Source organism: Corvus kubaryi, unplaced genomic scaffold, assembly GCF_017639235.1.
Source record: "Corvus kubaryi isolate FWS band 111438036 unplaced genomic scaffold, C.kubaryi_AGA036_p1.0 37193, whole genome shotgun sequence".
NCBI classification, from domain to species: domain Eukaryota; kingdom Metazoa; phylum Chordata; class Aves; order Passeriformes; family Corvidae; genus Corvus; species Corvus kubaryi.
The window spans coordinates 727,832-741,562 of record NW_024581055.1 but is presented as its reverse complement, the minus strand read 5'-3'; positions in this window follow the sequence as shown (position 1 = coordinate 741,562).

Sequence of the window (13,731 nt, the reverse complement as noted above, 5' to 3'; positions counted from 1 at the left end):
CACTCACCCCGCACACCCTCACCCCCTCACACACTCACCCCTCACACCATCACACTCACCCATCACACCCTCACCCTCATACCCTTACACAGTCACCCATCACACCCTCACACGCTCACACCCTCACTCACACGCTCACCCCTCACTGCTCCGCAGAGCATCTCCCGGCAGCTCTGCCCCTGCTCCAGCGGGAGCAGCGCGGCCGCGGAGCTGCCCCGAGCTCGGCTGAGCACAGCAGGGAATTTGCAGCAGCCTGGCCATTTCCCACGCATGAGGCAGGAGCCGGAGCCAGGCGCTCCTGTGCCGCCCCGTTTCTCCCGGGCCGGCTGCACGAGTCCCGTTTGTCAGGGCCGGGGCTGGAGCCGAGCCTGGGCGCTGTCCCAGGGCTGCTCCTCTCCGGGGGGAACGGGCCGGGCAGGAAGCAGCGGCTGCTGCACACATTCACACCCTCCTGCTGCCAGGGGATGCAACAGGAGAGCCCGAGGAAAACACGAAGCGTTTTGTTAACAGCCCTTGAAGCAGCTTCCTCTCCCACCCCGCTTTGGGCTGGAACCAAGGAGGAGCTTCCCTGCCTTGCTGAGCAGTGATGGCAAAACTGGGGCTCGGATGCTTTTTCTTCCTCCTGGAAGTGATGAAGAGATCCCTGCCAGGCCCTTTCTCCTCCCTCACCACAGGACAGCCAGAACAGTCTTTTCTTTCTGTGGGATGATGTTGCTATTGACAAAAGTATGTAGACACCCACCCACTCATAAATAACTCGGTTATTGCCAAGCAGAGCGGGGCTTTGCCGTAATTCCCCACGGATCTGTGCTGTGCTGAGCGTTGTTCCTCTCTCTCTCCAGCAGACCAGGCCCATCCGGAGCTGCCTCTGCAGCAGATCCCAGGGCAGCCCAGCTTTCCTGGGGCTGGGTTTCAGTGGAGTCACAGGGTTGGGATGCTGGGAGCAGCCAGTCCAAGACAACATTTTGATCAGCCCAGGAGGAGAAGCTGTTCCAGCAGAAAAGAACAAAACAGTTCAGCACTTCACGGCCCAGCTGTGTGTGCAGGGACGTTCAGTCTGCAACACTTCAAGGAGCCCAGGAGACACGAGGATTTCCCATCTTCTCACCCCACCACAATCAGTGCCCTGAGGCACTTCCCTGTTTCATGAGACTTCCTGCGAGAAGAAATTCAATATTCAAATAACAGCAGCCAAGATTTGTACCAGTGGGATTATTTCAGCACTGGTACGTGATCCTTTGTGGGGTTTATCTGCCAGCATGGGCAAACTGGGCAGAAGGTGCTTTTTGGTAAACCCTGAGTGTTTCTCCCACAGGTAAATCATGGAATATCCTGAGTTGGAAGGGACCCACAAGGACCATCGAGTCCAGCTCCTGACTGAGGGATGCTCACAGTGGGGACAGGTGGTGCAGGGATGAAAGCCCTGGTCTTTTTAGAAGTGTGGGGTTTGGCAGCATCCTGAATCCCTTCCTTTCCCCCCCCAGTGTTCCTCCAGCCCCACACCTCCCTTGGCACACAGGACCTGCCACAGGCACCCAGAGGTGACAGGGAGCAACATCACCTACTCATTTTCACACCCACGGCAGGGGGTGGGAGGAGATGAGTTTTGAGATCCCTTCACCGTTCTGGGACTCCATGAGGAAACAATAGCAGCCATCCCTCCTGCACGTGGTTATAGAGATGTATACGCACAAAATGGCTATTTTATGCTGTCTCTTTGTTTAGCAGCTTTAACTGCTGCAGAATTAATGGCCTGTAAAGATTAGAACCAGACGGAACCGCTGCGAGGCTCAGCTGAAGCAGCTCCCCCCGGGGGCTGTGGTGAAGCTCTGCACAACATCACGGTGCCATCTCGGCTGTTTGATTCCATTTCCTCCGCCGGCCTGGCAGGAAAGAAAATGTTGGGTTTTTTTTTAAATGAACATCAGTGTTTGAAAATATGCTGATTGTTTTCTCGGTGCATTTTCAGTGATAAATTAATAGCAGCAAAACAGCCAAGCCCCCCATCCGTGCCTTTTTTGCAGTTGAGCAGTCGGTCGTGGATGCTCCAACCCTCCCTAAGAACAGCCATTCCTTTTCTTGGGCTATTCTTGCAGTTTGGGCCTGATTTTCCTCTCTAAACACAGCCTGTCTGTTGTCAGCTGCCAGAGGACAGATTATCTCCCTGCTCTCCGTGCCGGAGTGTCCTGGCTGGGAAGCCCTGAGGGATTACCACGGGATAATTTGGTAATAAATAGCCATATTTGTAATATTTGGTTACAAATCACATCCTAATGTGCTTTAATAATGGGGTGTGTTTACCATGCAGACACAGAATTTCTCTTTCATCACAAACCCTCCAAGATTTCTTCCAACCTATCTTTTAATCTAATCCTAGAGAAACTTTGGACACAATCCTTACTCCTTACTTTCATCATGCTGCCAAATTCTGTTGTTGGTTCTCTTCTCCCAGACCAAGGCCCGACTCGGTGGCAGCACATGGAGAGTTTGGTGCAGGGCCTTGTCAGCAGAACCATCATCAAAGGAAAAAATTATATCTTTTGCCTGCAAGGCACCATGCCTGCAGTGAAAGGAGAGGACTGGGAAGCTGCAGGGACTCCTGTGGTCCCGATTCCTGGGATCTCCCCAGCTCCAGCCGTTCCTGTCAGCTCCGGTGCTCCATGGAAGACCTGGGGGTGTTAGTGCTGGAATTTCAGTTTCTAAACAAGTAAGAGAAGTTTCTTTCAGTGTTTGTTTTTTGTTTTATCACTCTCCTACTTCCTGGTGAAGGTTTAAAGCTGGTGAGGAAGAGCAAGGAACGCTCCTCTGGCCCAGCCAAAAGATAAAAAAGAGTCACCTCTGCTAAAATACCTGAGTGCATTTGGGGAGGCAGCGAGTCTGGGCTTTAATTAACACAGGGCAGTGCAGCTGCAATTACACTCACGGCTTTTTGCAGTGAAGAGGGAAATCAGGGGCACTGCTGCCCTTCTGTCCCCTTTCCCTTGAGCCCATGGCTTTGGTCACATCCCAGAGTTCCTGGAAGAGCCTGCCCAGCAGTTCTCCAAACAGGCCCCTTTCCCTCTGCTTCAATGTCTTTTCATCTCCTCTCCTGTCTCTGTGCAGCTCCTCTGGAGAAGTCAGGGCTGTCCCACTGTGGCTGCTGAAGGCAGGGCAGGAATCCAGTGTCACTGCAGGAATCGGCTGGGTGGGAGCCCTGGAGGTGCCACAGGGACACACAGAGGGACCCACAGAGGGACAGAGCTCACACCCGTGGGGATGGACACAGCTCTGCCCTGAGGGCCACACGGAGCAGCAGGGAGGAGAATCCCGGTGCTCCGTGTGCTCCGTGGCTGATCCTGAGGGAGGGGATTCTGCCCCTCGGCCCCACTCAGGTGAGACCCCACCTGCAGAGCTGCCCCAGCCCCGGGGCCAACAGCACCAGGACCTGGAGCTGCTGGAGAGAGTCCAGAGGAGGCCCCGGAGCTGCCCCAGGGCTGGAGCCCCTCTGCTCTGGAGCCAGGCTGGGAGAGCTGGGAATGTTCCCCTGGAGAAGGGAAGGACACAGGGAGAGCTCCGAGCCCCTTGCAGGGCCTAAAGGGGCTCCAGGAGAGCTGCAGAGGGACTGGGGACAAGGCCTGGAGGGACAGGACCCAGGGAATGGCTTCCCAGTGCCAGAGGGCAGGGATGGATGGGATATTGGGAAGGAATTGTTCCCTGGGAGGGTGGGCAGGCCCTGGCACAGGGTGCCCAGAGCAGCTGGGGCTGCCCCTGGATCCCTGGCAGTGCCCAAGGCCAGGCTGGACACTGGGGCTTGGAGCAGCCTGGGACAGTGGGAGGTGTCCCTGCCATGGCAGGAGTGGCACTGGATGATCCTTAAGGTCCAAACCATTCTGGGGAGGAGAGGCTGGGAGCAGCAGTGCTGTGAGGCTGCAGAGCTCAGATTCTCAAGCCCTGGTGGGACCCACCAAGCACAAGCTCCTTCCAGCTGCTTTCCCCATCCCGCTTTTGCAAGAGCCCTGTCCCCATTTGAGAACCTTTGCGCAGTTCCCCCGATTTAACAAGCTCTGTTGCAAACCCACACTCATTCATTAATGCTCAGGCTGTTCTCATTCCATCCCCTTTAATAACTCTCTCTCACCAGTGCTTATTTGGGATGACTGTGGGAAGGTTTTGAAACCAGATATAGGCTTGGCAAAACACTCATTATGGCTGTGGCTCATCTGCTCAACCCAGAAATTGCATCTTCCCCCAGTGCCCCAAATCTGCTTCCATTTGCTGAAGCAGCAATTTGACATTGAAGTCATTTGGTTCTTCTCAGCGGTTTCACATTTGACTTCCCAGGTTTCCTGAGGAATTTGTTGCAGACTAATGTTTAATCATGCTCTGGTAGGGTGACAGCTCGAGTTTAGCAAAAATGCTGCTAATGTTCAGATCTGGAATAATTTATTTCCAAAGCAGATGCTTTCCCAAAGGAATGGATTTATTTAGAGACTAATTTTAGGGAAATGCTTGGGCTGGTTACAACCAGCACTACTCTGTCAGCATGTAAAGCTCTGTGCAGCGCGTTCCTGACACTTGTGACAAACTGATTATCCCTAATTCTCTCTTCCAAAGACTCTGTGGCCGAGGAGAGGAGACAACAGCCACAGGAGCCTGTTCTCAGAGGGAGGAGAATTAATTCACTGACTTTGAAAACTGCTCTGAGGCCAACTCTGAATGAAGTCATCCATTAACAAAAAATGGGAGCGATGTCCACATGGGACACGACTTCAGTCAGATTCCCTTTCCAAAACTCCCTCTGCAATGAGAGATTAAAAGGTTCTCTGCTGCCTGAAATCAATCAGTGAAGGTTTCCAAGTGCTCTCCTAGTGGGATCTGGACGCTGCCCTGGCCTCATCCAGGTTCAGTTGGGGTTTATAGAAGCCACAAGCACAGTCTGCAGGGTTTTCAGCTCGGATTTTAGCTGAAACCTTTTATCAGTGATTCAGTAATGATGATATGGGCCTGGGAGAGCTGCACACAGCAAAGGCTCCTCCCATGGGGAGGAGAAATCCAGCAGCTCTTCCATGGACCATGGATACTCCTCTTGGAAGGAATGGCCTGGAGGTCACCTTCAGGGATGTGCTGAGACACCTTAAATACCTTCTCCCATCTGTCTGGGCACTAAATGACCCCACAGCTTCCCAAATTCCCTATTGCCTCTACAGGTTCTCCTGTTACTCAATTCAGGTTCAATCCACCCCATGGACCCTCAGAGAGCCTGTAGCTCCCTGTTCTTGAGCAAGCCCAGAACCTGGGCCAGCTGAGGACCAGAGGATTTGCTCTTGAGCAGAGACCACACCGAGTGTTTCACTATGATGTGTAATGACCTCTGGGGATTGGTTTTAATTTGGGAAAGAATCCTCGAGTCATTCAGGCTCCCCAGCCACCATCTCCCCCACTTTCACGTGGTATCTTGATGTCCTGAGGGTTTGCTTGTCTGTCACCAATGCCTTCATCTCTGCCTGACATGAGTTAATTGCCACAGAGCTCTGATCTTCACGACTCTCCTGTCATCTTCCCCACTCCTTCTCCAGGAGCCTTTTCCCAAGCTTGCTCTGCCTGCACAATTCCCTGTTCAATGACTGATGCTGGCACTGAACACCTCTATTTATAGATGTCTTCGGCACTTATTTCCTTATCACTTACTTTGCATGGCATTTCGTGCCCTTCATTTTCCCAGCTGCCACAAACCTTCTTCAAATCGAATAATTTGGCAATAGTTTGGACAAGGGGGGCTTTGATTCCTTCAGAGTTTGTTTTCTTCCCCTTTAAAGCAGTTTTTAATGCAGATACCACTCCACAGCTGAGTGCTGCTATTAGGGATTCATTCAGTTTACCGAAAACTTGAAAATAGCTGAATTGGGCTGTTTGGTTGCCTGGATCCTTGGCTGCTGGACGCTTCCAATTATAATCAATTCACAGAGGTAGGGGCCTAAATTTTCCTTAATTCCTGTCTGTCTGCTGCCCTGCTGTTTTCCGTGATAAATCCTCTTGGCTGCAAAAATGAAAATGCCAAGATAATACCTAAGATCAGTTGCCAACAGCCTCCTTTGCTAGGCCCTAAGACCTGCCTGCTCTCCCCAAAGCCTGTTTCATCTCTCAAAAGGCTGGAAAGCGGCTGTCTCTCAGTCTTTTTGCTTCTGCCACTGCTCAGACTTTCTAGTTTTCTGCTTTTTTCGAATTTCATAGCCTGCCAAGATTTTTTTCTCCTTGGATTATCATTATTTTCCATGCTTTGTATGAACGAGTTGTATTCCTATTCCAAGCAACGCATTCACTCCCCCCTCCACCCCCTTCCTTAAAGTCGCTCATTTTTGGGAGATGAATAAGAATTTAAATGGGAGCTCTCCCCCATAGTACTGAGAGCTGCCATCGTTTCCCCCAGCTCTCGTGTCTTTTTAAAGCAAGAGCAGAAGGAGATGTAGAAAAATCCTGGCAGTTTGTGGCCTTTGAGCACAGGCTTTGGACATTATCGGCATTTCTTTCCTGCCTTCGACGATGGGATTTCGCAATCAGGTCTCCAGGTCTGTTGCGGAGTCCCAAGGGAAGAAATCGCCTTCTAGAGCCTGTGTTTACATTGTCTCTTCCAGAAAGCTCGGCTCTAACAACATGGTGATTAAATCAGATGACAGATTGAGTTTCATCCTTCGGCATTTTCAGGCAACTTTTAATTCCACCCTTTGGTTCAGCTCTAACTGGAGCAGCTCTGCTGCAGCTGTGCCATGAGCCTGTGCTGCATTTTCACTGTGCTCCTCGGGACAGTTTCTGTAGTCACAGCCTCATCCCAGCTCTACCTTCCTCCTTGTCCTACTCCAGCTTTGGATGTGAGACAGTTCCTCGGAGTTCACCTCTCTGCCCCAGCCTCAGGGGTGAGCTGATTCACTCTGCTCTGCTCTGGCAGCCAGGGCTTGGGAGCAGAGGCAGGAAACTTTTTCAGTTGCAGCCTGAAAACCCTCCCGGTGAGGGGATGTGTGAATGGTGTGGAAGGCTCACGTTCCAGGGCTGCGGAGCCAGGTGGGATTTGTTACCTGGTCCTGGGAGCTGCCAGTCCAGCCCAGCACGAGCAGCTGGGACTGAGGGGCTGCCAGGGACAGGAACCAGCTCTGGTTCCTCAAGCGAGTCCAGAGGAGGCCACAGAGCTGCTCCGAGGGCTGGGCCCCTCTGCCCACGGCAGGGGTGGAATGGGATGATCCTTAAGGTCCCTTCCCAGCCAAACCAGGAATTCTCTACTCAAGCAGGGCTCAGCTCTGCCCTCGCTGCTAAGGTGGCACTGCCTTTAATCCACACAGAGACCTTGCTTCTAGCCTGAAAAGGTGTTTTTCATGCAATTTTCCTGTGCAGCCCATATTTAAAGCTGCAGCATCTGCATGAAAGCCACACACCCTTTATTTGCATGCCTGAACTGCTGAGTGTGCAGCGGCTGCACAGCTCAGGACGAGCATCACGCATGTCCTTCCCAGCCCACATGTCCTTCACACGGTGCATGCAAATGGCCTGGCTGCCCAAACTGCAAATAAACAGCAGGAAATGCCCTGGGAATTCTTCAGGCAGCCAAAGTGCCCTCAGCCATCTCCATGAGCAGGGAAACTTCATGAGAGTCAGGTTTCTAAAGTGGCATTTCCAAAACCAAACTTGGGCACTACTGTACATGGGGTGTCCTGAATTCTGCCCAGGCTGGGGGCAAGAGGAACAAGGTGTTAGAGATTTAAGGGAAGATGAAGAGTAATGGAAGTATTGGAACACAGATGAGTGATGCAGGAAATGTATGGAGATGGTACAGTCTTTCCCAAGGCAATTCCCACAGCACACTGCAAAGACATTGGAGATTCAGGAGAGTTCACCAAAAGCAGGGGGGGCACCTGAAGAGAGAAGAGCACGTGGTGAGACACTGAGGGATCAGGCACCTCAGGAGAGGTCAGAAATGATGTGATGGAGCCACAGCAAATTCTGAATGGCCAAGAGAAGATGCAGCAGAAAGCCTCCATTCTTTTTTCTGTTCTAACACAAAACCAGAGGAATTAGAAGGCAGGACCATTACCCTCTGTAAGGTGCAGTCACATGAAAATGCTGCCCTGCCTTAGGAAGGCTCAGAAAGGGAGTGGGCTGCTGGGTCCCAGGATTGCCCAGAATAGTCCTAAGGAGTGGTACAGAAAGTGTGTGCTCTGAAAAATCCTGTCCCAGAGCTCCAAGCAGCACAGGAGGAGACTCAGCGCAAGGAGGTCAACCCTGCTTGGCCTGGCCTTGCCTGTGCCTGGCACAGCCCCCTGGCACTGCACCCTGGCACAGCTGTCCCCAGACACAAGGTCCCACACCAGATGTGGCCCTTGGTTGCTTTTCACAACTCCCTCGTTTTGTCCCAGCAGTGACAGCAGGTCTCACAGCAGAGGCCTGGAAATCCTCTGGACACCGTGTCCTTCATCTCAGCACCCTCGGGCCTCTCCTCCCAACCTGCAGGTGAGTGGTCAGAACTTCCCCCTCTGCTGCTCTCTGCACTTCATCTTGTACCTGCTCACCTGAGGAAGGAACAGTAAATGAAACCAACCCAGGCCCTGGTCCCTGACACACTCTCCTTGTCAGTGAAGGGTATCACTTGCACAAAACTTCTTGCAGACCCTCAGGCCTGATGGAGAGGGCTCTTTGCAGATGGCTTTCCCCCAGAACAGTCGACTTCTGTCTCATCAGGCAGCTTTTGTCAGTCCCGGTTACATGCTCCATCTAGTTCGGGCTGGGAGCTCCTCAGGGCCCAAAGACCTCTCACCCTCTCCTGTCCCCCAAGTGTCCTGTGCACCAGCAGCAGGACAGAAATAGCAAATCACCATCAAAGTGATCAGGAGGAATTTGGGAGCTGCGTGTTTCGCATAGCAAGGAAGAAAACATCCATGGCTGCACCAGGGAGAGCTGCACCGAATGGGGAGTGTCACAATCCCCTCTGTCCCCCACTTGGGAGTTTGAGGGGAATAATTTGATTGAAAGGCAAATCCTTTAATCTGCAGATATAAATCAGCAGAGTGGCAGAATTGCTTAGGATGGAATACATCATATAGGGCATGTCCTGTATGTCTCTTCCCTTTAAACAACCACGGGCCCTCCAGCTGTTAACCTATTTATAAAAGGTAACTTAAGGCTACGCGCAAACTCCTGAGGACATTTCATTCTGTCATTACAGCACAGACTCCATTTTTCTGCCTCAGAATAATTTGGCTCGGTTTATGAAGACCCAGGCTAGAGGAGAGATCATCTCTGATACTAAAAGCCCTCTCCAGAGGAGCAGGATGAAGCCCCCCAGGAGGTCAGGCTGCCCTGTGCTTCCCAGGACAAGGCTCTGTTTGGAGAAAGAACGATGCAAATATCAGCTACTGAGTCCTGACAGGTTCTCCTCTTCCCACATGAGAGATCCCAAGCTCTGTGTGGAAAGTGTCCCAGGTCACCCACAGCAGGACCTGTGGTGCAGGACAGCAGCAGGAGCTGTGTTTTCTGGGACCACAGAGCTCTTGGCAATGGAACTCACTGCCCCAGCCTTAGTGCAGCCCCACAGCCAGCTTCCTCCTCCTCCTCTTCTTCCTCCTTCTCCTCCTCCTCCTCCATGGCCCCACACCAGGTTACAGCTGACGGAGAGATCCCAGATCAGGAGATCACGGGGTGTGCCAGCTGCAAGGCAAATCCCATGACCAGTCAGAGAGCCTTGACAGGTCTCTGGGATGGCAGGGATCCCTGGCCGAAATTCCATGCCTTCCATTGTGCTGGAGTCAGCTTTGATGAGCAGAACAGCCCTGTCTGGCTGGCAAATGTCTGCCAGTGACCCACAATGCTTTTGTTGTCTCCAGAGCAGCGTCTTGCCTCGCTGAGTAGTTACCTTCTTGCATCCCTGATCCATGATAGGGGAGCGATGAGAGGTTCGCTTTGTACGAGTATTCAGATTCTCCAAGCTGCTTACAGACATTCACTTTCAAAAGTGAATGAACCGAAATTTCCTGAAAATGAGAGTCTGCTGGGTGCTGCTCCAAGTGTGGAGGCAATTCCCTGCTCCACTCAAACCCTTTCCAGATCTGCTTCATGAGTTCTTCTTCTCCTCGATGGAGTTCGGGTTCATCACTTGCTGCCTGCACTGCTGGGCACCCATTTTTGGATGTGAGCCCTGCACGGGCTCTGCTGCTCGTCCGGAATGAGTGAGGGATGCGAGGAGCGACAGCCCAGCCCCCGGCAGCGCCGCGTCCCCGCGGAGCCCAGACAGACCCGCAGCGCTGCCCCTGTCGGGCACCTTCCTTCGGCCATCGCATCCCGTGCTTTGAGCAAGGGAATGACAAACCCTTGCCAGACGGGCAGGAAAGCTGCTCGGTTCATTACCGCTTATCTCCAACACTTGTGCTGTCAGTGCCCTGGATCGGCTGTGTCACCCAGCGCCCTGCATTTGCACCGGCTCCCATCAAAGCGGTGGCAAACGAGCGTTCCCCAGGCTGAGCTCTCCCTTTCCAGCTCTCCCGGTGCCCACAGGTGACTCACCCAGCACGGGCCAGGCCCACGCAGAGAGCAGCCCCAGTGCTGGCTGCCCTACCTGCCCTGCTGGGCTAATGGCGCTGGTCAGGAGTGACTCCTTAGGGAGATGAGCCGGGCCCTTTCCCTTTTCCCCAGCCACTTTCACTGTCTGGCTTGATGAAACGGCAGAGCCATTGCCTAAACACCTTCTCTAAACACCTTCTGTCCTGCCACCAACCCCACCAAACAAAATGCCCCCCCTTTGCTGGGACAAGGACAGACACACCTGTGGCGTCTCACAGATTTTGTCTGCCTTGCACCGAGGACATTGGATCATGCTGCCCTCCCTTCCAGGCCACATGGAGATGGAGAGGACTCGGAGTCTGGAAAAGCAAGTGGAGAAATAGGTTATGTTCTTTAGAGGGACAAACAAAGGTAAAGGAGATGGTTTGAATTTTTGCACAGGTGAAGTGTATGGGGAGGCAACAAACGGAGCGTGGCCTGAGGTTGCTCCCAGGAAGCAGAGAATAGACTTCAGATTTTAAACTAAACTAAGGAAGTTTCATATTAAACAGCGCCCTGCAAAGCCATGCTAAGCTTGGGTAGAATAATAAAGTAGAAATGAGTTTTTCTGGGCAAGGTTGGAAAGCACAGGAGCAGCTAAGAGGACACATCTATCAGTGGTTCACCTAGGAACAGGCCCAGCTGGGATTTCATTGATGATTTTTTTCATTGATGATCTTTATATTTATATGATGATTTTTGAGGAGTTACAGGAATTCACCTGTGTGGAGGATAGAGGTGCAGCTCATATTATATAATGTCCTCCCTTCCCTTCCCTTCCCTTCCCTTCCCTTCCCTTCCCTTCCCTTCCCTTCCCTTCCCTTCCCTTCCCTTCCCTCCCCCATGGCTGTGGGGCTGTCGGAAGCCCCTTGTGCAATTCCATAGGGACGCTTGGGTTACAGTGGACAGTTGCCTGCTGCAATTTATAGTTTACAGTGGACACACCTGTGGCATTAAAGGTGCTTTATGATTTCAGGTGTGCCTAGCTGGGATTTGGGTGAGGTGTCAGAGCTGCTGTGTGACAGGGAGAAGCCTGGGCGCACATGTCCTTAATCCACCAAAGGTTTGCTCCTGTGTGATTGCTGTGCAGGGAAGGCCTGGCTTTGGGCTCTCAGGTTTTTTCTTTTGGGGAACAAATTCCAGACTCAGAATTTAGAAGAAATGATCCTGAAGCTCTTTTTGAAGCCAAAAGCAGGTCAGCCCAGTGGTCAGACATGCACTGATGGAATTCACTACTTTTTATTGTATTATTGTGTTGTAACCCCCTGCTTTTTGTTATATTACATGTCTGTTCCACAGACACAGGAATCACTGTCCTGCTCTAGGACCAGGGTGCCCCCTGTCTCAGAGACAGGCAGCAGAAAGGCTCCAGAGGGGAAGAGAGGTGGATTTCCTAAGGAGAGAGAGGGATCATTAAGCCTCTGATGATCAGGGTAGGCTGGGACAGCCCTGAAATTCAAACCACCGCCTGACCCTCCCAAAGAAAGCCATTAGGATGCTATTTTATCTTGGAGCTTAAAAATAGCACATGGTACAAGCAGTTGTTATGGCTCTGCCTTTCATCAGGACACGGGATTTCCCCCTCCCAACTCCAGCCCTGGAAAGGTACCCAGGCTTGGGAGGTTGGGAGAGGGGTGGGCAGAAGATGCAGCTTAACCCCACCTGGATGGGGTGTGCCCCCTTCCACACCTCATGCCAAGGGTGTTTCCTCCCTCCAGTGCCCAGACATGAGGCACACCTATTTTTGTTTTAATTTAGTCACCATGCTTTGATTTTCTTATCTGGCAGGCCAGCGAGTCCCATATTTTCATGATTTAGTAGCTCTGCAGCTCCCTCTGGGCAGATGGGTTACACAGAGCCCTGGGGGACATGCAGGAGCCTTGCTGTCAGCAGACAGGGGATGGTGTCCCTTCCTCCTGCCCGGGTTAACTCCCAGAGTACCCTGTAATGGTTTATCCATGAAGGATGGGGCTGAATGTTCCTCCTGCGTGGTTGCTGTCACTGCGCCAATCCAGTGTCACCTCGCTCTCGTCTCAGGGAGTTTCAGCCACGGGGAATGGTTTCACTGAGGGAAGCAATTGAGGTTACAGTGATGGTGGATGAGGGAACAGTGACCGGTGTCACCCGCCTGGACTTGTGCAAAGTGTTTGATTCTGTCCCACACGACATCCTCGTCTCCAAACTGGAGAGACAGGGATCTCCTGGATGGGGCACTTGGTGGATAAGGAGGGGGCTGGATGGTCACACTCAGAGTCGTGGTCACTGGCTGGATGTCCGAGTGCAGACCGGTGATAAGAGGGATGCTCAGGGGTTGGGGAGTTCCAGTGCCTAAAGGGGCTCCAAGAGAGCTGGAATGGGACTTTGGACAAGGGATGGAGAGACAGGACACAGGGAATGGCTTTAAACTGAAGGAGGGTAGATTTAGAATGGTTATTAGGAAGAAATTCTTGGCTGTGAGGATGCTGAGACCCTGGCACAGGGTGCCCAGAGCAGCTGGGGCTGCCCCTGGATCCCTGGCAGTGCCCAAGGCCAGGCTGGACATTGGGGCTGGGAGCAGCCTGGGACAGTGGGAGGTGTCCCTGCCCATGGCAGGAGTGGCACCGGATGATCCTTAAGGTCCCTTCCAACCCAAGCCAGTCTGCGATTCTGTGACTGCAGCTGTGCCTGCTGTAAAAACATGGCCTTTCACCCCTCACCGTCCTGCTGTGTACACTTCATCCCTTTATCCTGTTTTCCTGCTCTCCTCCTGCCCTCCTGCATGCGCAGAGGGTTGCATTTCTGGGCCAGAAGGGCCACGGAGGATTATGAGTAGCAGCACGAGTGGTCCCTGCTGTTCGGCCACCTGGAGGGGCGGCTGGGAGCTCCATCTGTCCCGGGGCACTGCTTTATCACAGGACTCCTTCCAGCTCCTCCACATCCACGACTTCTGTGCAATACAGGCACGCACACGCTCCTAGGCTTTCCTCTCCCCTTTTAAATACTGTCCTTTCCTGCCCCACCACACCCTTCCCAAGGCATGGGATCTCCTTCATCCCCTCAGCCGCGTCCCCTCAGCCGTGTCCCCTCAGCCGTGTGCCCTCAGCGCCGCCCCTCGGCCCCGCCCCCGCCGCTGGCCCCGCCCCGCGCCCCGCCCCGCGCCGCACCCAACCGCGCTGCCCGTTCACCGCAGCGCCG